Source organism: Hydra viridissima, unplaced genomic scaffold, assembly GCF_058129835.1.
Source record: "Hydra viridissima isolate aposymbiotic clone 2 unplaced genomic scaffold, HvirCarnegie_v1 scaffold_19, whole genome shotgun sequence".
Taxonomy (NCBI): Eukaryota; Metazoa; Cnidaria; class Hydrozoa; order Anthoathecata; family Hydridae; genus Hydra; species Hydra viridissima.
In genome coordinates, this window is record NW_028324318.1 from 542,454 (window position 1) to 568,848 (window position 26,395).

The window sequence follows — 26,395 nt, forward strand, 5'->3', positions numbered from 1 at the left end:
GATAAGATATCCAATAAAATAAAACATGTTATAAAAACAAAAACAAACAAAAAAAAAAAAAAAAAAAAAAACTTTATATAAAAAGCTTGGCGATGGGGCTTATGCCTAGCAGTTAGAGCACTATCCATAAGATTATGCTCTAATTACTATGTAACCAATATCCTTTACACTTTTGCATGTTATGAACTTTTAAGTGTAATTAATAACCTTTTACATTTATATAAAGAGCATAAAAATTTCAAACCTAAAATTCTTAGGAACTAAGAAGATATTTTGAGAAAAGGGCATTAATCCGTGACAATATAAACAAATTTAAGGGTTAAGGTTAACTGTTAAAATTAATCTTAAACTTTTAAGGTTAAGGTTAACCTTTAAAATTAACCTTAAAATTTAAGGGTTAAGGTTAACCTTTAAAATTAACCTTAAAATTTAAAAGGTTAACCTTAACCTTTAAAATTAACCTTAAAATTTTAAAGGTTAACCTTAACCTTTAAAATTAACCTTAAAATTTTAAAGGTTAACCTTAACCTTTAAAATTAACCTTAACTTTTTAAAGGTTAACCTTAACCCTTAAAATTATCCTTAAACTTTTAAAGGTTAACCTTAACCCTTAAAATTAACCTTATAATTTTTAAAGGTTAACCTTAACCTTTAACATGATTAACCTAAAAATTAACCGTTTAACAGTTAACTGTCATGTTCTAATTTTTTTATATCTTCGATAAAAGTGTGAAGAGGGGGGAAGGTCTCTATATTCAATGGTGACAGCTGGATCAAGAACTGAATAAAATTTTATTTCTACTGGACTTCTTGATGTTCTTTTGAATATATTTAATTAAAATCTATGAAGAATTTTTTTATTGCTTTGGACCCAATTAAAGTCTTCAGTTATATATATAGCCACAAATAAAAATAGTTTAAACGGTTAGTTTTGCTCTCTAAAGCTTGCATATATTTCTGTTTTTACTTATTTTCATATATTTAACGTACTTTGTTGTTGAGATGTTAAAACTATTGTATTTAAGTTTAATTATATTATTTTATTGCTATGTATTCATTCGGTAGAATATCGTCAAGTCGTTTTGTGTGTGGGGGTTTTTTTGCTATAGACTTTCATATTAACTTTTTTCTATTAAGCAACTTCGTTGTGAATTACAAGTAAGATTGTATGTATAGTCGATACAATCTTGGTTAAATTTGGTCTTGCATGCCATCAATACAATTTTTCTTCAACTTTACTAAAGAAAACAGCACTCAAAAAACTTTCTCCATTCGAAATCAAACCAGATTTGTAAAAATCGTTATATTTTGAGAAAATTTCGTTTTCTTGTCGAGAGTTTTTTGTGTGCATTTTTTTCTGACAAGTCTGTGTTTTCTTTGAACATTTAAAGAAGAAACCGAGTGAGAAGTGAGAAACCTATGAAAAAGATTTAAAGTGCCATTTAAAAATTAAAAAAAAAAGTTGATGGAAACCAAATACTGAATATTGCTATGATAAAAAATATTGCTATGATAAAAAAAATTACTATGATAAAAAAATTGCAAATATTGCTATGATAAAAAATATTGCTATGATAAAAAAATTACTATGATGAAAAAATTGCAAATATTGCTATGATAAAAAAGTACATAGCAAAAACTTCTAGCTGACTTATCTTATAAAAGAAAGTTTTCATTTTGTATTTTCGTTTAATGTTTTTGTTTCTTTCAGCCGAGCAACCTATCGACCTGCGTTATCATTGAAATGGAGGGTTTCTGTAATTCACCGAACATTCCAGGAGTGAGTGCGAACGCAAAGTGACTACTTAAAGTATCTCTTTAAATACGACGTTGCTTTAAAAATCCCCAAAAAAGTTATTAAACCGAATATGATATGCAATGCTATTTTCAATTCTTTTGAAGTACTGGCTTAGCACTGTCGTATTTTTAATTCTTTTGAACTTACTGGCTTAGCACGGTCGTTCAAACTCTGTTAATAAGCGACAGGTTATTGTGCGCAAGCGCAATTTGATTATGAAAATTTTAGAACTTTCAAAATGGCTACGAACCTTCGTTACAGTATGAATTTTGGCGCTACTCGACTTTCTCCCCCCCCCCCCCCCCTAATTTTATGATTGATTCTGATAGAGAATTTTATGCTGATTAAGAATCGTATAAAAACATGGGTCTCAAAATCAATGGAAAGTGCTCTAATCTGAAGTTGAAAGTACAAAAATATACGACAAATCCCTAATATTCGCCATCTTAAAAAGTTACTTTTTTTGTTTTAAAAGTTATCTTTTTAAAGTACTAACAACCTCGTTTTTATATTCTATAACAAAAACTTCCAATTATGGAACGTTTTGAGAATTCATTGACATTTAAATTTAGCACACAAATTTGGTTTAGCCGGGATCATTTCTTTGTTGTCTAGAAAATCTTTCAAAATTTTTATCAACTATGTTCAAAAATCTTTTATTGTTTATATACTAAAATAAATTTAACATCACTAAATTTTTTGTATTAAAAATATACATATTTCAAACTGTTGATTTTTTTTCTAATACTTTAAGTTAACCCCCCGTGAAAATTTATTTTCATTGCAACTGTCATATAAAAAGGAATGTTTCAGTACTTACTTTCCAGTAAGTTCAATTATCTAAATATCATGGCCCTTCGAAGACCAACAATAAACGAATTTGACTCTATTTCCTTAACAGAAATTGGAGCAAAATTCAAATACAACATTGAAGCTACAATCCACTGGTGCAGAACTTATGGTTTACTCGCCGAAAGTATGAATTGTAGTGTATGTAACGTGGCCTGCACACAGCAAGTGAAAAATGGATCAATCGATCAGTTCATTTGGAGATGTCCAGTTAAGCGGTGCAAAAGAACATTCAGCATAAGAAAAGGCAGCTTTTTTGAGAAATCCCACCTACATCTTTGACAAATAATAGGATTAAGTTACGTTTGGAGTAGAAGTGCAGGTAAGAGTCGGGGTTTATCAATTAGCGATATAAGGCAAGAGCTTAACATAGGAAGCGATGATACCATTGTTGATTGGAATCAATTTTGCAGAGATATTTGTGTCTCATATTTCATCAATAACCCTGATCCAATAGGTGGTCCAGGGTGCATTGTTGAAATAGACGAATCTGTTTTCTGTCGAAGGAAGTATCACGTTGGTAGAGTAATCCCGCAGCAGTGGATATTTGGTGGGTATGAACCTGCTACTAAAAAAGGCTTTTTAATTCCCGTCCAAAATCGCGACTCTGCAACATTGATTCCAATCATACATCAATGGATACTTCCTGGCTCTATTGTCTGGAGTGATATGTGGGCAGCTTATAATGATTTGCAAGCTCCTGCATATTTACATGGTACTGTCAACCACACTCTAAACTTTGTAGAACCTCAGACTGGTGCAACAACAAATCATGTAGAAGCTATGTGGTGTCGAGCGAAAGCAAAATTCAAATCAATGATGGGACCAACTAACCAAAAAAATGATAGCTGACTATTTGTCTGAATTTATGTGGATGCAGAGATTCCCCGAACATCGGTTTTTTCATTTTTGGGATCAAGTTGTGACAGCGTATCCTGTTTGACTTCCTCGAAAGCTTACTGTGTGCATTAAACATTACTAACATTATAATTCATGCCGAGGACTGCGTAAATCGAAAAAACGGCAATTTTCATAGCCACTTACATTCACTAAAAACATTTTTGCAAAGAACATAAGGATTTCTATTCTTGTTATTCAAAGAAAGTTTGTCTCTTCAATTACTCTTTCTTTATTATTAAAGATTTAATATTACCTAAGAATTGTCGTAAATTCTCTTATAAATTTAAAATTTACAAAAAGGAATCATGTCGCAAGAATAAAACGCTTTATAGCTAGTTTTTCTGTCCGATTACACATAAGAAACGAAGCAATTGAGCTTTTACTACAAAGTCTCTTATTTCAAGAGTACTTTTTTTCAACTCTAATGCTAAAAAGTACTAAAAGTTGTATAATTTTGGAAAGTGAGAAAAAGTGTATAAAATGAACTTTGAAAAGATGTTATCAAGTTTTATTGTCAGCTAAAATTGTTTGAATCCCATCACTGTCATATTATCCTAAGGTTTGTCCCTGAACAGAGCACAAATTAGGAAATGTTCCTCGAATGTTAATAAAATAAGTTTCTTATCGAAAAGTTTTTAAGTACTAATAGTTTCTTAAGATTTTGGGGGCTTAAAGTACTACTTTTTTATAAAACAAGTTTCTTATTTTAAAAAAAAAAAGAAAATGTGTATACTCGAAGGAACTTAGCCGTTTATGTTAAACCAAAAAAAAAATTTTTTCTTATAAAAACCGGGCTGGCATTTTTTACTTTTGAAAATAAAACCAACCGTAAAGTTAGTTTATTCAAGATGGCGAATATTAGGGATTTGTCGTATATTTTTGTACTTTCAACTTCAGATTAGCGCACTTTCCATTGATTTTGAGACCCATGTTTTTATACGATTCTTAATCAGCATAAAATTCTCTATCAGAATCAATCATAAAATTAGGGGGGGGAGAAAGTCGAGTAGCGCCTGAATTTTTACTTAGCGACCAATTTTTCATTATTTATCGCGTTTTTTTAAATCGTCTACGTTGATAATCAGCTTTTAGGCTGTTAGTAATGTCTCTGTAACTTAATTTTATTGAAAAGTAAGTAAAATGAAAGAGGAATATTATTTTATGATTGAAGAGAATCTACCTAAAAAAAAATTTTCTTTGATTTGTTTACAAATTTGGAAGTTTTTTACATTTTTTTTGAGTGGTAAAACTTAAAAGTTTTTCTTCTTATACTTATATCAATCTTTTAACTTTTTTTTACTTATGAAATATCTTAGCACTCAATTTTTTTTCTTGTTCAAAATTTACATCTAACCATTGTCCTAAATTTATAACATTTTCAGGGTGGCCAGCCAACTGGAAATCAGGGCAATCAGGGAAAAGTCAGGGAAAAGCATTTTAGTCAGTGAAATCAGGGAAAAGTCAGAGGTTTTTACTTTTTTTGCCAAAAGTCAGGGAAAATTAAATTTAAAAAAAAAATGAGTAGCCCCCTTGACTGAAATGGCCCCCTTGGCCTTGGGGAGGTGAATAATAGAAGGAAAGAAAAATTTAATTTATTTTAATATTTTTTTTGTTATTGTAGTTACAACCCTCTTAAATTCTGATAAAAATAGTAAATATGATTGCAATTATATTATTATCTAAAGTTTGAAACTTATTTTTAAAATAAATTATTTTTATATTCAATTTATTTAACTGTGTGCTTCTATATGAGTTAAATATATTATATCTATATAATATATTTTATAACTGTATGTTTATGTAGTGTAGATTTTTTCCAGGTAAATAGTTAAAAAATAGTAACAATAATGTCTAAACTAACTTATTTTGACAATGACTGGATCAATCATGAATTCCATCCATCATGGGGTTGGCTAAAGAGAACCGATGATAAAACAAAGGCTTTGTGTAGTGTATGTGGAAAAACATTTTCTCTAAGTAATATGGGTATAATGGCAGTTAGAAGCCATGAAAAAAGTGGCAAGCATTTAAAAAACATATCTTTAAAAAGTCAACCAAAAGTACTAGATTATTTTGAAAGTAATATGTCACAGAAAAATACAGCATCAAAAGCATCTGCTTCATCAAATTCATTAGTTACTGATTTATTTCTAAAATCTTCTCAACTAGTATCAATCGTTTCAACAACTTCTTCCAGCACAGTAGTACCACCTTTCTCTCTATTTACGGCTCAAAATGATGTAACACGTTCTGAAATACTTTGGGCGCTATACATAACTCAGCAATATTTTTCATACAGATCATGTTCCGAAATTGGACTTCTATTTCAGCGTATGTTTCCTGACAGTTATATTGCTAAAAAAATGACTATTGGGAAAACTAAAGTGGCCTATAACATTACACATGGACTTGCCCCGTATTTTCATGATCTAGTTTTAAAAGCTGTCTTTAACTCTAACCACATTGTTGTATGTTTTGATGAATCTTTAAATGAAGTTGTTCAAAAAGGCCAAATGGATATTTGCATTCGATATTGGGATGTGATGCGTAACCAAGTGACTACAAGATACTTTTTGTCTGTGTTTCTTGGCCATGCAACTGCTTATAATTTGTACAAAGGTTTTACAAACGTCCTAAATGAAAATCTCCAAGCTAAAATTTTACAAATATCTATGGATGGACCAAATGTAAATTGGAAGTTTTTTGATATACTCAGTGATGAATTCGGTAAAAAATTTGAAACATCTATTCTTGAAATGGGGTCATGTGGCCTACATGTTGTACATGGTGCATTTCAAGCAGGTCATAAAAAAGTCAATTGGAATGTTAATGGAGTACTCAGGAGTTTTTATAAACATTTTCATGATAGTCCTGCACGTAGGGCAGATTATCAATCAATTTGTGGAAGTGATAAGTTTCCTAAGAAATTTTGTTCAACAAGATGGGTTGAAAATGTATCTGTATGTCAGAGAGCTTTAGATATTTAAGATAATGTGAAGTTGTATGTTAAACAGTCTAAACTACCAAACAATTATACTGTAAATATTGTTACTGACGCTGTCAATGATCTTTTGATGCCTGCTAAAATTTTATTTTTTCAGTATTTGGCTTCAATTGCAGAGCCTTTCTTAAGACTTTTTCAGTCAGATTCTCCGTTAGCACCTTTCCTTTACCAAGAACTAGAAAAACTAATGAGATCTGTCATGCAGAACTTTATTTAAAAAGATGTATTGGATGGGGCAAAATCTATTATTAAGCTAATGAAAATAGACCTAACCATGCACAAGTGTTACGAAAAAGAAGTAAAATTTGGTATTGCTACTTCTTCGCTTCTTTGTAAAATAAAAGTAAGTGAAAATCAAAAGTTACAATTTCGAAGTGATTGTATCCAGTTTTATATCGGAGTGGTTGATAAACTGAGGGAGAGAAGTCCTTTAAAATATAAACTTACAAGAGCTATATCCGCTTTAAACCCCATTACTATTTGTTCTAATTCTGAGATAGGAAAAAGCAGAATGACTGATTTACTCACAATCCTTCACGAATCTAAATGGATTAATGCTACATTAGCTGATAAGGTCAATATTCAGTATCAAGATTTATGTGATCTTGCCAAAGGCATTCACAGATTACAGTTTAAAAATTATAATGTTTATAAAGATAGGTTGGATGTTTTTTTAATTCCTTTTATAAGCCAGAATTTTAGTTCCTTATTTGAAGTATCCAAAATTGTCTTCACTTTTTCAAATGGAAATGCACAAGTTGAAAGTGGGTTTTCTATCAATTCAGATGTTCTAGTAGAAAATTTACATGCGAGCTCTGTAGTTGCCCAAAGACAGGTATATGATGGAATTCACCATGTTGGTGGAGTTTGCAATGTTGAAATAACCAAATCAATGGTTAAAAGTGTAAATATGTCTCATTCATATTACAAAGATTCATTGAAACGAAAGAGAGAAGAACAGATGCAAGAAGAAAAAGAAAGTATTGATAAAAGAGTAGCTGTGCAGAAAATCAAGGAATTAAATGCTAAAAAAACAAAGCTAAATCAACATCATCAGGAAGATATACGCAAGATTGAAGCTGAAATAAAAATGCTTTCACGCAAAATGGAATGAACAGGTTTACATTTGAATTATTTAGATTTATTACATAGATTTGAATTATTTTTACTTCCTTAAATTTAAAAATGATTTTTAATCTGAAATAAATCATTTTTGAAGAACAAAAAAAACCTTTTTTTTTATATTTAAAATCTTTACTTTTTAACATTTATATATATGTGTGTGTTAATTCTTTTGAAAGTTTAAGATAATTCTTTTAAAGATTTCTATAAAATTTTTTGAACCCTTATTGGTAATATGCAAATCTAATATATATATTGGTAGCAGACCTAGTATAGTACCTTAAGTTTTAATACAGTAGAAAAAGGTATATAAAACAATCAACAACTCAAATTTTTCAAAAAGTTGAGTTGAAGGCTATATAGACTAGTGATGTTTTATTATTAGATTAGTAGTTATTGCTTTTTTGTAAGTTCATTACAAATTTTAAGGCTGAACCATAAAATACGATCGTATAACATAAATGATTTCTCTACAAAAAAACTCTGACTTGTAGCTTATAAGTTATTTCCTTTATTGATATTAAACTGGAAAAAAAGTTCAAGTAACTCAGGGAAAAATATAATAAGTCAGGGAGAAGTCAGGGAATTTGAATCAACAAAGTGGCTGGCCACCCTGATTTTATTTATATCGTTTGTGAAATAATTGCCCTTATGTAAAAAACTTGACTAAATGTTTTTAATAATTTTAAATAAAATATTTTACTTTATATCCTGTTTTTTTTATTGATTTATTAGCTTAATTTACTTCATGAATATAAATAATTCATGTGATTAAGTTTGATGGTTATTCACAAGAACTATCCAAAATTTTCAAAACGTTATAATACCATAAAGAATATGATCAAAAGAATGAAATCAACAACACCTCTTTTAAATATGAACTGGAAAACTCATTGTGATGAATGCTATTGTTGTCAGCAGGTAGAAAAAATCAGTAAAAGTTTAAATGTTACTAAATCACTAAAACAAAAATAAAAAGCTTATTGGTTGCCCTGGCATAAAAAAGTGTGGTCATCTTCCATGATTGCTACCACTAAAAAAAGCATTGTGACAGCACATGACTTGGAAAAGATATTGAAGAACTAAAAAAGAAATCAATTCTCATTTAAAGCTTTACCAGTTTAATTTTTCTGGTAAAATACCAAAACAACAAGAAACTCTAAAAAAATGTGAACACTTATTTTGTTTTTTCTGTCTTGAGAACAATATAAAGGTTAACCAACTCAATGAAACATATGTCCAAAATACAAAGAGCTTATTTTACCTGAAGATTTGATTTCCAGTATTAAAACAAATTCTCTTTTAATTATGTTGACTGTTGCATGTATATGTAAAAAAAAGTTTAATTCAATCAAAGGATATGATTTAGATATAAATCATAAGTGCATCTGCCTTGATAAATCATTAATAATACCACAATCAGCCACATCATAATCATCATCAATATTCTCATTTGCATCTAATTTGGTTTCATCATCAACTTCATCATCATTTAATTAACAACAACATTTCTAAATTTAATTAAGCTTTTATTAAGCATTTATTGTCAATAAAACCGCTGTATAATCTAATTAGATGTAGTTTTATTCTCAATAACTGTCTCTACATTACCAAACTAGAAACCAAGATTACTGTAGCAAAGGCATAACTGTGATGAGGGAAACACACCCACATAGCCTTGTCAAAACCAATTCATGAAAAAAAATGTTTTTTGTCGCAGTTTGATATTATTTATCTTCTCATTGCCATTAATGTTAGTATATATTTTGATAAATTGGTAATTTGTTTGCTTAAGCAGAGGCTTACACAAACCAATAGTAGGAAACTCCTTACTCTTCCAGGTTTTTTGCAATCTGCCCTTCCTTTTGCTTCATATTCATGAATAACTTCTATGTATTGATGCCATGTTTCATCAGCTGTTTGGCAACTTTTCACTGGTCCACTATATATATATATATATATATATATATATATATATATATATATATATATATATATATATATATATATATATATATATATATATATATGTTAATACAAATGAGTAATAGACAAAATTTTGGCTCATACTTATTGTGTTAAAAGATAAACTTGTTTTATCATGTTTATATATACAAATTAATTTTGGAAATATTTGAAAAACATTCTTTTATTTTAAAAATATAATGAAAGTAAAAAAAAAAGACTAATCACATAATTCAGTGAAAAATGTTAAAGAAAGTGTAAAAAAGAAATAACCACTCTGTTTAGAGCATATTTTTAATCTAATTTGACCAAAATTGTAACTCAAGGAAACTTCAAGCTAATTTTAAAAAATTTAATCTTAAAAGTTGATCAGTAAAAAGTTGTCAAACAGCTGAAAACATTGCATCAATATATGTCCTTGATCATAAAATAGCACACAAATTTTTATTGTGATAACAAACAATAAAGAGACCAATTATGAATACAAAGCAAAAGTAAATAAACCTGTAACAGTAAGGAGTGAGAAGAGAAGTAATTAAAATTTAAAAAAAAGAACCTGAAAAACTAAACAAATCTTGCTATTGGTTTGCCTAAGCAAACGAATAGCAATCAAACTCAATTTAGGAGGTGAAAAATATCAAAATGTAAAAAAAAACATGCATGTATGTATATGTTATGTATGTATTTATGTGTATATATATATACATACACATATATATATATGTGTATGTATGTGTATATATATATATATATATATATATATATATATATATATATATATATATCTGTGTGTGTGTGTTTGTATGTTTATTTACAAGAAGAAAAAATTGAGTGCTAAGATCTTATAAAAGTATTAAATACTATAAAAAGTCATCTGAATTTAAAAAAAAAAATTATTTAATTTCTAGGCTTAGAAAATTAGATTATGTGTTTTTAAAAGTGTAAACAAATCAGCATATTCAAGAATGTTAATTTACTTAGAAAAGCGCAACTTTAAACTTTTTGATATAATCTTTATCTTATTTGAATCATTTTATTATGCAACTGAGATATGCTTATTATGATTTCAGTTTTAGAAAGAGTTTAAAATGTTGATTTATATGGAAACCTATATAAATAATCAGTCAACTAAATAAAAAAATTCGTTGCTAAGGACTGTAGCCATTATTAAAATTTGACTTTTTGAAAGTTACTACTGCGCTTGCGTATAATAACTTGTCGCTTCTGAACGACCGTGTTAGGCTCAGGGAACAAAACCGTGATTACATAGGTAAACATATAAATATTTCTTAGAGCTCCTATGTGATGCAGTAAAACAAAAACTATATTTGTGCACACCTGATAGGTACCTGTCACAATCACCTAATACTTTTCATCAAGCAAGACTTTTAAAAATATTTATTGTGCAGTGAAATCTAGATCATTCAAATGCACAAAATGCAAACTCAAATCAGTATATTAAATTATTACATTTTCAAAAGGGGAACTCACATACAAATTTTTTATGAGTTCCCCTTTTATTATGGAACATTTTTACGGTGAGTGTGTCACAATTACATATTAAAGCTATGAAAAGATTAAATTATTACATTAAGGTTATGAAAAGAAAATTTATGTACCTTTGATAATAACATTAGTCAACACGAAAGTTTTATTACTTGTTGATGGTTGCTTAATGGTCAGCACTAAAAATTTCACACACAATAGAAAAATTTGCACTTTGCTTCTTATTCTCTTTTTTATTCAACTTCTGGTGTATCACGTTGCAGTGTTCAACAGTAGTCATCAAGCATTGATGGATTCCAGTTGCCCAGAAAATTGTCAAAAACGTTTTTAAAGGCTATCCTGGAAAGTTTTTCCTGGCCAACTAACAGCTTTTCAAACCGCTTGATCTTCGCGGAACTTATTCTTGGAAACATCTGTCTTCAATAGCGAAAACCTTCGCTTTCCTTGTTCAGTGTTTCCACAAAATTCTTCATGAGTCCAAATTTATGTGTGGAGGAGGCAAAAATATATTTGCCGAATCGACAAGCGGTTTGTGTGCAACATTTTTCTGTCCTTGAACAAATCTAAATTTAAGCAAAAATGATAATAAAACTTAAAATTTCTCTTAAATGGTACGTGATAGGTAAATTTTGATGTGATATTCGTGGTCAGTACCCAAAAATCTATAAGAGACACACCGCAGTGTTCAAGAAGCAAAAATTTGTAGTGCGATGTTTTCTGCATTATTACTCTTCAGAATAACTTAGCAATTGGCAGAAGTTAAATCAAAAGCTAAATTGAGAACTCTAAAGAAAAAATAATTCATGCATGCATACATAACAAATGAATCTTTTTTTTATTGGGTTTCACTTGAATGTTCGGGACTCATAACTTTTGACGAGTTTGCGTTCATTATGGTAAAAAAGTAAAGCGGGAGAGTACGAGTAGGTACAAACGTACCTACTGGTACTCTCCCGTTCTCTTCGTTTTTGTTATTCAAAACGAAGTTGTTTAATAGAAAAAAGTTAATATGAAAATCTATAGCAAAAATCCGCCTAATATTTTAATTGTTTGAATCTAACGCTATAAAATTTAATGATTGTTCTACCAAAAAACAACGTGATCCGCCAATTTGTATCAAGTGATCCGCCTAATTTTATGAAGTGATCCGCCTAATATTTTGATTGCTTAAATCAAACTCTATAAGTTTTAATGATAGTTCTACCAAAATACAAAGTGATCCGCCGATTTATATTAAGTGATTCGCCTAATATTTTGATTGTTTAAATGAAACTCTGTAAAATTTAATGATTGTTCTACAAAAAAAAAACGTGATCCGCCGATTTATATCAGGTGATCCGCCTACTGTTGTCATCGGCCAAAGCGAATGTTTATTGCTTAAAAACAAAATGTTACTTGAAATTCTTTTATTCAACTGCTTATTAAACTAAATCATTAAATTTTATAGCGTTTGATTCAAATAATCAAAATATTAGGAGGATCACTTGATATAATAGGCGGATCACGTTGTTTTTTTAATAGAACAATCATTAAATATAAAGGAGTTTGATTCAAAGAATCAAGGCGGATCACTTCATAAGATTAGGCGGATCACTTGATACAAATTTGGCGGATTACTTTGTTTTTTGAGATCATAAAATTTATAAAGTATTATAAACTTATATACTTTTTTTTGTCGTTTAATAAAATTGTAATATGCAAATTCCTTCTAAATAATATATATTTAGTGAATTTAAACTATATCTGAATCGTTTTTTTTTTGTTCGTTTAATGAAATATAACTTGCTTTAGTAACGTTTAAATGATCCGCCCCGCCGTTTGTACCGTTTTAATGATCCGCCCCGCTGATCCGCCCCGCCCCGCCCCGCTGTTTGTACCTACTCGGAGAGTACTTAGATATTAAGAAAAAAAACGTTGCAAATCTCTAACACCTGTTTGCACACGAAAGATCGAAGAATGTGCTTGTAATAGCATTCACGCACCATGTAAAACTATCTTTAGTTTACCTGACAGCAATCATCTAGATCTTCGAATTGTTGGATTGAGTTTGCTAACGGAGACTGACTAGATCCTCACAGAAATCTTAGCCATATGTATCGATCATCTTGAAGATAAATATTTGAAAAGAAGTATATGTATAACATTGAGATATTCCAAAATTCTTATACCAACAACTATTACCAACCAAAATATCTTATTAAAGCCATCTTTAATTCAATCAAGCTCAGCTTTATGCAAGCCCCTGGCAGTTTTTAAATATAACCATCATTTGCTTGATGAAACTGACTATTTCAGAAGACATAATCCAATTTAAAAAGAAATGGAAATCTTAAAGATAGTTTATGTACAGCAGTGCTCTCATTTAAATGAACTGATAACCATGTATTGTATCTTAGAAAATTTTTTGATAAAGGGGATGTTACTTCTAACATTGAGACTTACAATTGATGAAGACTTACATTTAAAGCTAGATATGAAAGGAAATCCAGTTCCTTTGCCTGAATGGTTTTGAAATGGTAATGCTTGAATGTTGACCAGAACCAGTATGCTTGTTAACTTTGTTTCCTATATGCCTGAAGTTGCAAAGAAAATATCTGAAAGTATATTATCAGAATTTGAATAAATTGTCTCTTTATAAATCACAAGGATTTCCAGTCTACTCAAATAAAATAATATGGTTTCTCTGATGCACAGATGCACATCAAAATAGGCACATACTTTGCTTTTCCAAGACTTTCCAATGCCTTGATTGCCTTAATTAAAACCAGTTTTGAAAGGTGGTATTGATCCAATATCAGAATTATTACTACTGTTGGAAAATGGGTAGTGTTCATGCTGATTGAGTTGTTTAAATGATGAAATGTTTTGTAAAAGGGTGTCCAATATCATGGAGCAAGTTTGATTAGTGCTAATGATGATGATAGTTTCTATTCTGGTATAGTTATGGTAGCTTAAAACACTACTTTCATTTGCATTAACATGAGGTATTTTTCATGTGCCTTTAAAGTAAATCTGCAAATGAAATCAACTTCTGTATTCTGATTGCAATGCACTGCAAATCAACTCATGGAGCTCCCTTCACCTCAACTCACAAGGTCTGTGCTCTTTTAAAATGATTTTAGGTTAATGATTATTTTATGAATGATATAATTATAAAAAAAAGTATGATTCTTTTATCAGAAAATGATGAAACAGTTCAATTCATCTTAGTTCAGAGTGTGTCTGCCTATTGAAAGAGGTTGGCTTGTTACACTTGTTTGCATGACATTGACAGTGTTGTAGAACAGATTGACTGTGGTTACAGTAATAATCAATCGAAAATGGCTGCATTTTAAAGCAAGTTCTATGAAGTTGATCCTTTAAATTATAAAAAGTTGGTTGTTCACTCTTTCAATGTTATGAGCAGATGTTTCGGTCAGACTAGCTTTGGTCGGTAAGAATCTTTGATTTTACTCATTTTCCAGTAATTATGGAACTTTAAAACTATTTCATAAAGATGAAATTTCAGGAAATTGTTTTTTTAAGTCTTTGTACATAAGATTTGAAATAGGAGTGAATAAATTGTCAGCAGCCAATGGGATAACCTGTTTTTCACAAAATCTACAAATGTCATTATAAAAAATAAGTAATGTATTTTTAGGGCATTTATGATTAGCATTAGGATAAAAGTATTCCCGAACAACATCATCACAACTAAATGTTCGTTGTTCAAAATTTCAAGTCATTTCATGCTTTAGGTTGATATTTTTATCTAATTGCAAAAAAATACTTTAAAAATGAGAAAGATTTATTTGGAAGTTTTAAAGTTTTCTAAATTTTGAATCTTTTTGATCCTGTGTTTTGTTATTTTTTAAAAAATACTTTTTGAATGTTTTGAAGTTGTAAAGAAGTTATTGCTTGAGTATGCATCTCCTGACTGGAAAAGAGTTGCTATTTATGCCTGTATATATAGAGAATATTATCCAAGTGAATAAGAGCAATAATAAAAATAAAAAAAGCTTCATTTGAAAAGCTCTATGGTATAAATCCATTACAGTTGAAAGAGTTGATAAAAAGTGATAATTATTACAATGAAAAAACAAGATAAAACAAAAAAGAATTTTTTTTCTAAAATTTAATTTAACTGTCTGGATTTTAATTGGATCAGCTAAATATTAGGAAGTAAAGTTCTAATAATATTAATTCACAATTTAACTGTTCTTGTCCTCATTAAAGTAAGATGATTTTTACCAGCAGCCAAACAAAAAGGAAAAAAAACTTAAAAAAATTGCTCTAATAAACATATTATTATGTTAATGATGATTAGCTAAAAGCTAAAAAAACAAAATGAACTTAATATCAAAAAATAAAATTTTTGGGTTATCATTTTCTCGAGGCATATTTAAAAAATTTTTTAAATATCTGGACAACGAAGAACTCAAATTGTTCTGTAATTGTTTTTAATGTAGTTGCAAATATAGCATAATTTGCAGGAGTTTATGTGACTTCAGTCTACATTTAGTTAATAAGAAACTGTAATTATGAGTCATGCATTTATCCTTTAAAATTATATATATATATATATATATATATATATATATATATATATATATATATATATATATATATATATATATATATATATATATATATATATATTCATGAAGTGATTTATAGAAATACAAAAATCAAAATAATACATTGCAGCTTATGGTATCTCTCAATTCAATATTATATACCTTAAATTTGTTTTTTTGTTGATACTTCATGGATAGTCCAAATTTTTACCTTTTTGTTTTTAAGTGAGGAGTTGTTATTTTACACCAATCTGTATCTGTAAAGTTTTTCAAATGTCAAAAAAATGAAAAGATTATTCTATATTACTCAGTTTAAATCCAAACTGACGTAGTCAGAGATTTGCAATAATTCTGCTGCAAGATGAGTTTTACAATCTGCAAAAAGATGAATTCAACAAAAATTTTTATGCAAGATGAAAGTTTTAAATAAATAAAAACTAAAAAAGCAGACTAAAAATAGCATCTATGAAAAACAATCTTCACTTATACTCTATAACAAACACTCCTCAATTTATACTTAATGAACAGCACTTCTTGATTTGTACTCTTTAAATAACCTTCAGTGTTTACTCAAATGTATATATTCAACTGTCATTATTTTATTTTATTTTTTTAATCAGTTGGAAATTGGGGAATTTTTTCATGAAAACACAATTAAAAGTTATTTTTAGTTCTGTGATATAAAAAAAAAAATTTTTATTCATTAATTTTTTCTCAAAGAAATATTTTCTACAAGCATTAATGAGCATGATTTTTCTTTTAAGCAAAATTTCTCTTTTTTGCAGTCAGTACTCTTTGCAGAGCAATTAAAAATAAAACTGCCTCAAAAAAAATAAAACTAAAATCATTTAAGTACTGTTCCTCTGCTTAAACATTGTATAAGAACTTCACTATAGTTACTGTTCATGTCTTCCAAAAGGCTTTTAAATTGTCTGTGATTTAGTTCTCATGCTCGGATATAATTAATTGTACTGATAGCAGTTTTCATTAAGTTGTATATATATATATATATATATATATATATATATATATATATATATATATATATACATACATATATATATATATATATATATATATATATATATATATATATATTATTGTATATATATATATATTATTCCCTGAATGTTTTTGTTTTTTTGTTTTTTTGTTTGTTTTTTTTTTGTAATTTAATTGATGCGCAAAACCTTATTATATTTAAATTTATTTTTACTACTCATTTTACCAATTTATTTTAAACTTTACTTGAACATCCAATTGCAACATTTGATTAAAAATAATACTCCTACACAAAGTAAACAACAAATACTCCTCTACCTCCTCTACCTCCTCTACCTCTTACCTAAAGATAGATTTTCTATAAAAATTAACTAAGTAAATATTAAAAAATAAATTGCAATTTTATATATAAATACCTTGTTATAGTTTTTAGCTCTTGGTCATAGTTCTCTGCTATTGATAGATTGACTGTAGAATCTCCATTTTTTATCTTGTTTAAGTCCAATCTGCAGTCAATACAAAGCCCAGATGGAAACTTTGGATCTTGCAATGAATAGTTTGACACCAAATGAACCTTCAGTTCAATATCATGTGTATTAGTAACTTGTCTGTTTGCTTTTTTCCCCTTGAGCAAAAGCAAATTGCACAAACTTGTGCACGGATTTCATCGTGTGATTTTGGAGGCATTGTAATTAGCTCACAAATAATGTTTGATTTTTTAGTTATATTTACTAGCCTAATAATATTTTATATATTTAAATAATTGTTTAGATGTTTTAATTAAAAATATATATTTAAAATCAAACTATTAAATATTAGCTCATTTTTTGCTATTTAGGGCTTAAATGCTCTGTTATTGAAACTCGGAGCTATAGAATAAGTTAAAGGAAGTAAATTTCTGCAAAAATATAATAAAATGGAGGAAAAAGAATGTATACTTTTAAAATTCAACACTCTAGATAAGAAAAATAGTTTTATCCTGTTTTAATGGCTTTTTTTATTTTTGCAAGTTTTAAAGGGCCATTTCTCAAAAATTTCCCAACAAATGTTTTTCATTTTTATAATTTTTATAACTAATATATATATGTAAAAGAATTACACAAAAAGTTTTTTGGGGTGTTTTCATAGAGGTTCAGATTCATCCAGGCACACGGTGTTTAGCTTTTCACATCTAAGTAAAGAGCCATTAGGAAAAGTGTAATTAAATGATTTGTGTTTGGTCGTATAATGACAATATAACACTTTCATGACAAATCACCCAGGTTACCAAACCATGTTTTTTTGTAACAAAAAAATGTTCTTCTTGCCAAATGCCTTGAAACAGTCTTTTTAAAATGCAAACTGAGAACTTCAAATTTGTAAAATGGAAACTTTTTTGCAAACCAAAAGATTACATTTTAAGGACCATTGCATTTTACCAGCAACAGCCTGATTTATTAAAAAGTACTTTCCTGTAGATAAATGTCCTCACATAAAAGCTTGGCAGGCCACATGTGGCTCGCTGGCGACAGGTTCAGTACTGCTGGTTTAAGTATGTAATAGTTATAAGTTTTTTTTTTATTTATATTAAATACCTTGATTTTGCTGTAACTTTGATAAAACTGTGAACAGTGTAAAAAAATTAAGTAGTAATATTATTGGTGGCTCCAAAACAGGAAGCTTAGATTTATTTACCTTATATTCAAGATTATTGTGTCACCATCTGCTGTTTCTTAGTATGATTCTTTCTATATCCAGTTTAAACTGATCATTGTTGACTCAATTGTGTCTTTTAACTCCATTCCTTAGAGGGCACCATTAAAAAATTTTTTTAAGCACAGTTGTTATGCCTAGAATCAGTGCATCTTAATTTGGCTCTAAGTCATATTAGTTGCACTGCATATAGCTATAAATTTTGAAATTTTATACTTTTTTGTAAAGTTCATAATAAGTAAATCTTTTATATAAGACTTGTAGTTTTTTTAGTTTTCTAATAATAAATTAGTTTTCATCACAACTTTTTTTGTTTAAAAGTATTACTACATTTTTTAAGGTATCAAAGGTTTGTTGTTAAAACAAATATCAAATGAGTTTGGGATGGCTGTACTCAAGAGTAGGTTTGAACTTTTCTCATTATATTCATTTTGTTAATCTTAGGCAATAGTTTAGCATCAGTTTATATACCTTGGCTTTTATATTTAGTTAACACTACAAAAGGAAGCACTAAACTTAATGACATTGTGCTACTAGGTCATCAGCATTACACTTCTTATAAAATTTCTGTATGGTAAAGTTACTTTATTAGACGCTGGGACGAATATTCGTTTGTAGGTCATAAGCATTACACTTCATAAGCCATAGTTGAAGACTTTACAGGAAGACCCACAAAAAAGTTGGGAACCGGTAAATTACTGATAAATCAACATTTTTTTATAGTAAAAATTTACCAGTTTTTTTTTTTATATAATTACCGTTTTTTACCGTCTAAAAAATTAAGCAAAAAAGTGTAAGTTATATTATTTTTAACAAAGATATTTATTTCTGTTATTTTGATCTTTTTATTTATTCATATATAAGAAATAACCTTTCAGAAAGCAAAACTATCAAAGAATTTAGCACTCTTTCGTGATCTTCTCTTTTTAATACAACTTCTTTCATATCTCCTGCAAGATAGGACATTTTAATCCACTTTAAATATTAATTTTAGTAAAAGAAACGCAAATATTTTTGAGAATTCTTTTTAATATTTCGGTAATTAAATTCATAGTTTTTGATCAATACCCATGGAACTTATTTATCCTGAATTGTTTCTTGATTTTCAGCAACACTTGTAATAGCTGCATTGGTTATTCACTAAAAAAGCTTTCTCCACCAAGCATCTTGGCTTCACAAGCCTCCAGTAAATCTATCGCTTCATTCCATCTAGCCAAAGAGCTATGAAGAGCGTATTACTCATACGCTCTTCATAGTTCTTTGCTATAACCCTTTACTTCGCGGTGTTGTTGCACAACAACAGTTAAAAATTGTTGAAAATTTGTTGAAAACAGTTGAAAACTGATAAAAATTATTAATCACATATAAGTTCTTAAGGACTTATCTGTGATTAACAATTTTGTGAAGTTTGTAAATGAAATGCTATCTTTGGTTGCTTTATTTTCAACAATTTTCAACTGTTGTTGTGCAACAACACCGCGAAGTAAAGGGTTAACGTCTAACAAAGCCTTTACTTCGCTACTTTTTCCAAGTTCTCCATGATGTCCAAAACAAGATTTGGTTGCCTCAAAAAAGGCTATTTTATCTATTTTTTTTTTACTTCACGAGCTAGTAACCATTTGTTAACTATGTACTTTACGTCTTCAAGTTGCTTAGGCACAGATTCAATCAGTTCTTTAAAAAAATACCTTTTTGTAGCATTAAATATATGCTGTAGTCCAAGTTTTTTTTACATAAGTAAACTTATGTATTCGTACATGCCGCTAAAATCTCCTGTTGCCATTACCTCGCTTGACTCATTACCGCTAGCGTAATCAAATAAAAACAGATCTTTGAAAATCGTTGTCATTCACTGCTTCAAACGTTTTAGCAAAAATTTCTTCTATATCATAATCAAGCGCCACTAATTCAATGAATTTTTTAAATATTACTAAAGCTAAACTGGTTTGAACATCCTGTAACTTTTTTTGTAAAAGATTCATAAGGTAATATAATATGAATATAAATACATGCTCAATAGTTTTTCTTGCTAATAACTCTATAGCTTTGGCAACTTCTGTCTTTAATTCTACTTCTTTGTTATAGTCGCCTCCCCGTATAGCACTTTCTTGTTCTGCTCTATAAATCTTGCCTTCTACTATATCATATAGCGCTTCTTTCTTTCCGCTTATAGAAGGATATACCTCCACACTTTTGCTCCTTTCAATGATGGAACAAGTACATATTCTTCTAAAGGTCTATAATCAAAAACATAATGTAATTGCTTAACTACGTGAAAACTTATTGATTCACCTAAAGCGCCTGACGTTACTAAGTCGTCATTATACATCCTGATCTTTAACCGAATTCGACCATCATCATTTTTTTAATACTCACTAATATCGTTTTTTATACGCATTAATATCGTCGATTAACTTTAATTGAACGTTATATTTAATGTTTTAACCTTCTTTCTCTGCAACCTCTTTAGCTGCTAAATCTACATTACCTTTTTGAATTATTTTTTTATATTATCAAATTTATTTAATGCTTTGGTTACTTTTTGAACTATAAAGCCTTTGTTACTTACTTCTCTGATCCTTTGGTTTCAATACTCCCTACTATCAAACCTAATTTTTACACTGGCAGAATTCTCTATATCATAACTCCTATTTTTACTCTCCCGCGCATCTTCTTTTGTGCTACATACCCTAATTATATAGTTTATACTGTTCCCTTCTTCAGGAAAAGCAGTGCAAGGTTACAGATTGAACATCGTAAACATAAACCTTGCCAAAGCTTCGCTAGCTATAGTATAAGTGTTTGGATCAGTTATTGCTTCTTGTAGTTTATTTAATGCTCCATTAATAAACCTTTCCTTTTTCTCATTACAAATTCCTTCGGATCCTTCAATATCTTGCGGGCTTAAATTTAATACTTTGTTCCAGTCCTTAGGAAAGTCTATATAACTCATAAGGTAATAAGTATTTCTTTTAGTTTTCAATACTTTTCCTCTTCGGACTTCTTCTGTAAATGTTTTCTCTAACTTGTTATATTGTTCTTCATTAAAATAAATACCCTCAAATATCATTAAGACCTTATCTTCAGGTAAAAATGCTTGTATATCAGCGCTGAGATCTTTGAATAAGTCATTTGCATCAGTTTCCGTAGTTATTCTAATCGATTCCACTCGCATCTTTACTAGCTGCTCTACAAAGCAATAAGATAATACGTGACCCATCTCCTTTTTACTACAACCCATATCGTAAGGACGACCTAAAATTATTGCTTCATCTCCCGTTATATCTAAAATTATTTTCTAGTAAGTTATATATCTTAGCTTTTTCTAACTGCTCTCTGTAGTGCTTTTATTTTACGCCCTAGCTGCTTATTCTCATGTTGTAATAAACCTGACATTGCTATCCTTCTCAGTATTAATATCACATTTCATATTTTAAAATTATTATTATTCCTAATTAAATACTTGCTATAAAGCAGTAAAAACTTATGAACTTTTTTGAATTTAAATCAGCTATTGACCAAAAGTTTTCTTTTAACACCGTTAAAAGTAACAGTAATAATTTAATTATTGTAAAGGAGCATTTTGAAAGCGACATTTATTATTTAATTATTGTAAATGGGTTTTGTTAAATGTGGCATTTGTAACGTAATTATTATTATTGTTAATGGTTAGTTTATTGATGCGTGCTCTCCACAGACCTCTTTTTTTATTATATATTCTGTTGGTGGAGCAACTTTGTCACTCTTCTATTTTGTACCAGTTAAATACATTGTCTCTCCAAAGTAAAAGAATCAGTGTTTTATCTTAGAGATTTTACAAGGAATTTTATTTTCAACCGCTTAACATTGCTAGCCTGGTTTCTACCAAAAAAAAAGATTTTTGATTTATTATAGCTGTTCAACATACACCACATCAAAAGGGCTAGATAGATCTGTCCCCGTAATAAGGGAAACCCACTGCAAAGGGAGAATGACCCTGTCTTTTTATCGCCTAGGCTTTTTGATGCATCCAAAATTCCGATCAAATGGCAACTTCTCTAAGATTTCTGGCAAATTAAGCTTAATTTTCTTACATTCTAATTTAAGTTTCGTGATTATTGCGAGATACGCGTAAAAATTATATAAAAAAAAGGTTTAGTTGATAATATTTTTATAATACCGTCATACTTTGGCGTATTCTGCAGAAGATTTGAGTTCTGATACTGCATTATATCCGCAATTTGATTATTTTGGACGTTGACTTTAATACTGCCTTAAAAAACGTTCAAATACTTTGCGTCAGGCTTTTTAATGTAACAATAAAAATTTCTAATCAGGTTGATTTTCATCCATTTGCACATTTTCTCCTTTCGCCATTGCTCTAGGCTTAGAAAATAAAACCAGCTGACCAAATGGAGCGAAATGATTGGATAAGCGAAATTAAGAACTTTTAGTACCGAAACATTGGACTTAATTACTTTTTGTCCAAAAAAGTTGGTGTTTCTTTTTTTTGGTTTATTTAGAAAGGGGACTTAGGTACATAGTTAAGCTTCTATATTTAAACAGCACATAAAGCTTAACCGGAAAAGTAGCAATGGTTGTTTGATTTTGACAGAAATGTGACTTAAGTACTTTTAGCACTGAGGTCTTCATAACCAGTGTTGAACATATTAAGAAAAGTGTATTAGTCAGACTTTTTTAATTTGTTTAATGGACAAATTCGCTAAATTGGCTTCGGCTGACCACTGTGGAGCGCAAAAGCTGCGGCTAGGCAGTTCATCAAATCGCAATAGTGGCAATCCTTGTTGTTGATTGAATAGCACCATAGCGAGCTAATAATTTCTTGAGATAATATTTATGGACATATTCAAGTATTCAAAATTAAATCTTTAAGATACAATTTTTCGCTAAATTATATAAATTATATAAATTGCGTAAAAGGAAATTATATCAAGGTAACTGTTTTCTTTTACTATACAACCCAATTTTTACATTTGGAAAATTTAACTCTAGTAAAGTGTAAAGTTTTCGTGAGTTAAATTTTAACATTTCTTTCCTTCAAAGTTTTTGCAAACGTTTAAGGTTTCCGTTGTTTGACAGGCCCGTATTTAATTTTACATTTACAAGAGCTGAAGTGGTCAATTTTGGAGCGCTTGATGGTGACAGTGCATTACTTTGATATGAAACCGAAACATGCATATTTTATAATTATAATAAACTTTGTTTAGAAAGTTTGGAAAAGCTTTTAAACTATTCGTCTTTAAAGAGATTAGAAATTTGTCAAAAATATATTTCCTGAAATCTATCTAGTCTCATTTCTTAATAGTCAAGACTTTCTTTCAATATATGCATGTAAAAATTATCTAAGTATAAGTATTTACCGGGGTTTATTGAAAGTGGAGGCCCGCCGGATGCTTTAGCAAGTTAAATAGTTTCTGTCGGGGATAATTCTTTATTTGAAATAACTCGAGATGCAACCTTTTTGGCTGCTTTGGCATCATTTCTTGCTAAAGATTGAAGGTTTTCCCTGTACTTTATTTGAGAGCTTTAGTGTGGCAAACCTTTTCCTAAATGGCTGAGGCATGTGCTGCAACACAGACTTGGTTCTTTCTCAATGGTGGTTTGTTCTTCAAGAGGATGTCTTTCTTGCAGCTTTGAACGACCAATTCGGCTAATTAGGCAATGACACATCCTGCCTTTTGTTTCCAGTCTCACTTGTATTGACCTAAAATCAAACAAAGGGGGTGGGGGGGGGGGGGAAGAGCAACTTCTTATTCCTCTTGTTTCCGACGCAAAGTAGTTTTTCAGACAGAACAACCCAGCTAACACAAAACGTTCGAGTACGTTCAAAGAACGTTAGAAATGTTCTTAGAACGTTCTTAGAACGTACCCGACCGTTTCTAACGTTCTACGAACGTTTCTTGAACGTTTTGTGTTAGCTGGGAAGCACACAAACATTCAATTTTTATCATGAATTGCACGATTTGGAATTGTGTTAATTCACTAAATCTAACTTTAATAAATCAAACTCTGCCTTTAACAAAATTTAACCTAAACTTATTTTGGATTACAATCCACTTAACATACTTACAATTACTAATATATTTATAATTATTTAAATTAATGATACTTGTTAACAATTATTAATGATACTTGTTAACAATTACAATTTTTAACATACTTATTACCATTTAAATCAATAATACTTGTCACACTTATTGACAATTTAGAAGAGATTATTTGATGAGACCTACTAACGAGTTTTACTGCTCTTCAAATGATTATATTATATACAAATATTATATACAATATTCTGTCCTTCATAATATTTCTCTCTTCAAAATTATTACACTTTTAGAAAGCTTTTGATAAAGATTTTCTCTTTTTTTGCCCCTGCAATTAATTTTATAAAACCATTACAATTGTTTTTAAAAAAAAAACCCTAATGTGTAATGATTGATTTTCCTCAGACTGGCCATCCGATCTCTTTATCGGTCAGTTATCTTAGTTATCTAAATTTTTTAAATCAATTATCTTAGTCAATATAACAAATATTTGGTTTTCTCACAGTTTTTCTGTTTTAACAAAAACAAATATTTTTTATTTTCTATGTAGGTATCCTTAGAAAAGCTTTTCAATCATTTTTGGCATTTTTACGTATTTTGGCAGTAGCTTACATGCGTAAAAATGCCAAAAATAACTAATACTGCCATATATCTGTAACCCATTAACCAATCTGACTGAAATTTTATCTAGAGTGTGGTGTGGCTATAGGCAACATTTACACTAAATTTTATTAAATTATATAAAGTGGTTCTCATTCTACAGGTGTCTTTATTGGCGCACTATAAAGTCCAAATTTCACTCACTTTGAACATTCAAATAAAGTTATTTTCCGCGGACAAAATAAAATGATTTCAAAACTTGCATCACAGGGTACCTTGATATGTACGCCATCACCCCATATAAGTTACATATGGGTCAGCTAGGTTGGCATTATCGCGATCCATGATAACCGCCCAGCCAGCACAAAACGTTGAAAAAAAGTTGAAATAACGTTGATCAACGTCGATCAACTTTATTTCAACGTTGTGTGCTTGCTGGGCGTGGATTAAAGACAATGGTAACAAGATAGCCCGACGCTTTTATTAATTGAATAACAATTGAAGTCATGATCTTGATTCCTTAAATATGTTCATAAGTAATAGAAGAACTAACTTCGACTCCTTTTAACAAATTGGAATATTGTTAATGGTTAGCACAATGTTTATATTTCTCAAAATATAAATTTTAACAACTTAAGATAATCTCTTAGAACTTTTGTTTTTATTTTATATATATATATTTTATTTTGTAAAAATATTCTTTCTGAAGCAAAAAAACTGCCGCTGGTTTGTATAAAATAAAATTTTGTATGCATCATGTCGTAAGTTTTTATCAAATCAAATTTCATAGATCTAAAGCAGAAATGATTTTATAAGTAATAACTTATCGCATATAATTCTTTTAAATTGAACCAAGGACGTATTAATAGACGGACGTTCTACACATTGTTATAGATCAAAGGAGCCGCCAATTTGCCAAAAACAATGCCTGTTACCGTCAATTTTCTAAATTCCTAATACAAATATTCCGACTTCTACTCGTCAAATTTGTTTCACTAAACTTTCCTCAGTAAACCCATTATAAATATGCATTTACTGAAACTTATGGTTGTAAAAGACGAAAAAATTAATCAAGAATAGCTCACAAATCTGAAAAAGGTTGATTTGAGCTATGAACCTTGCTAAATAAAAATTTAACTTTGTTTAAACTTTGACGTCTAAAACTTGGCTTTTGCAAAAAGGCTATGTATGGTTTACTGGAATGGATAGAGTAAAGTAAAACAAATTTTCTTTGTTAAGTTAAAGTTGCTATGATATAGTTTAAAGGTCGAATAAGAGGTTTTCATTGTTCTTTTCTTCCCACTCTCAGATTATGCTTCCCACTTTAAGGCTCAAGTCAATGAATATTTCTTATTTT

The 26,395-nt window shown here is 29.2% G+C and overlaps 1 long non-coding RNA gene across 3 annotated transcripts; it reads left to right on the plus strand.

Moving 5' to 3' along the window:
• The first annotated feature begins 13,304 nt into the window (after positions 1–13,304).
• LOC149876526 (uncharacterized) lies at positions 13,305–22,186 on the plus strand. Of its 3 annotated transcripts, none has more exons than XR_016448673.1 (4): positions 13,305–14,239; positions 14,325–14,577; positions 18,735–18,798; positions 18,884–22,186. It is a non-coding gene; the product is annotated as an uncharacterized LOC149876526 (long non-coding RNA). The 3 variants fall into 3 exon arrangements; XR_016448675.1 differs by having other exon boundaries at positions 18,735–18,794; XR_016448674.1 differs by having other exon boundaries at positions 14,355–14,577.
• The last annotated feature ends 4,209 nt before the right edge of the window (positions 22,187–26,395 follow it).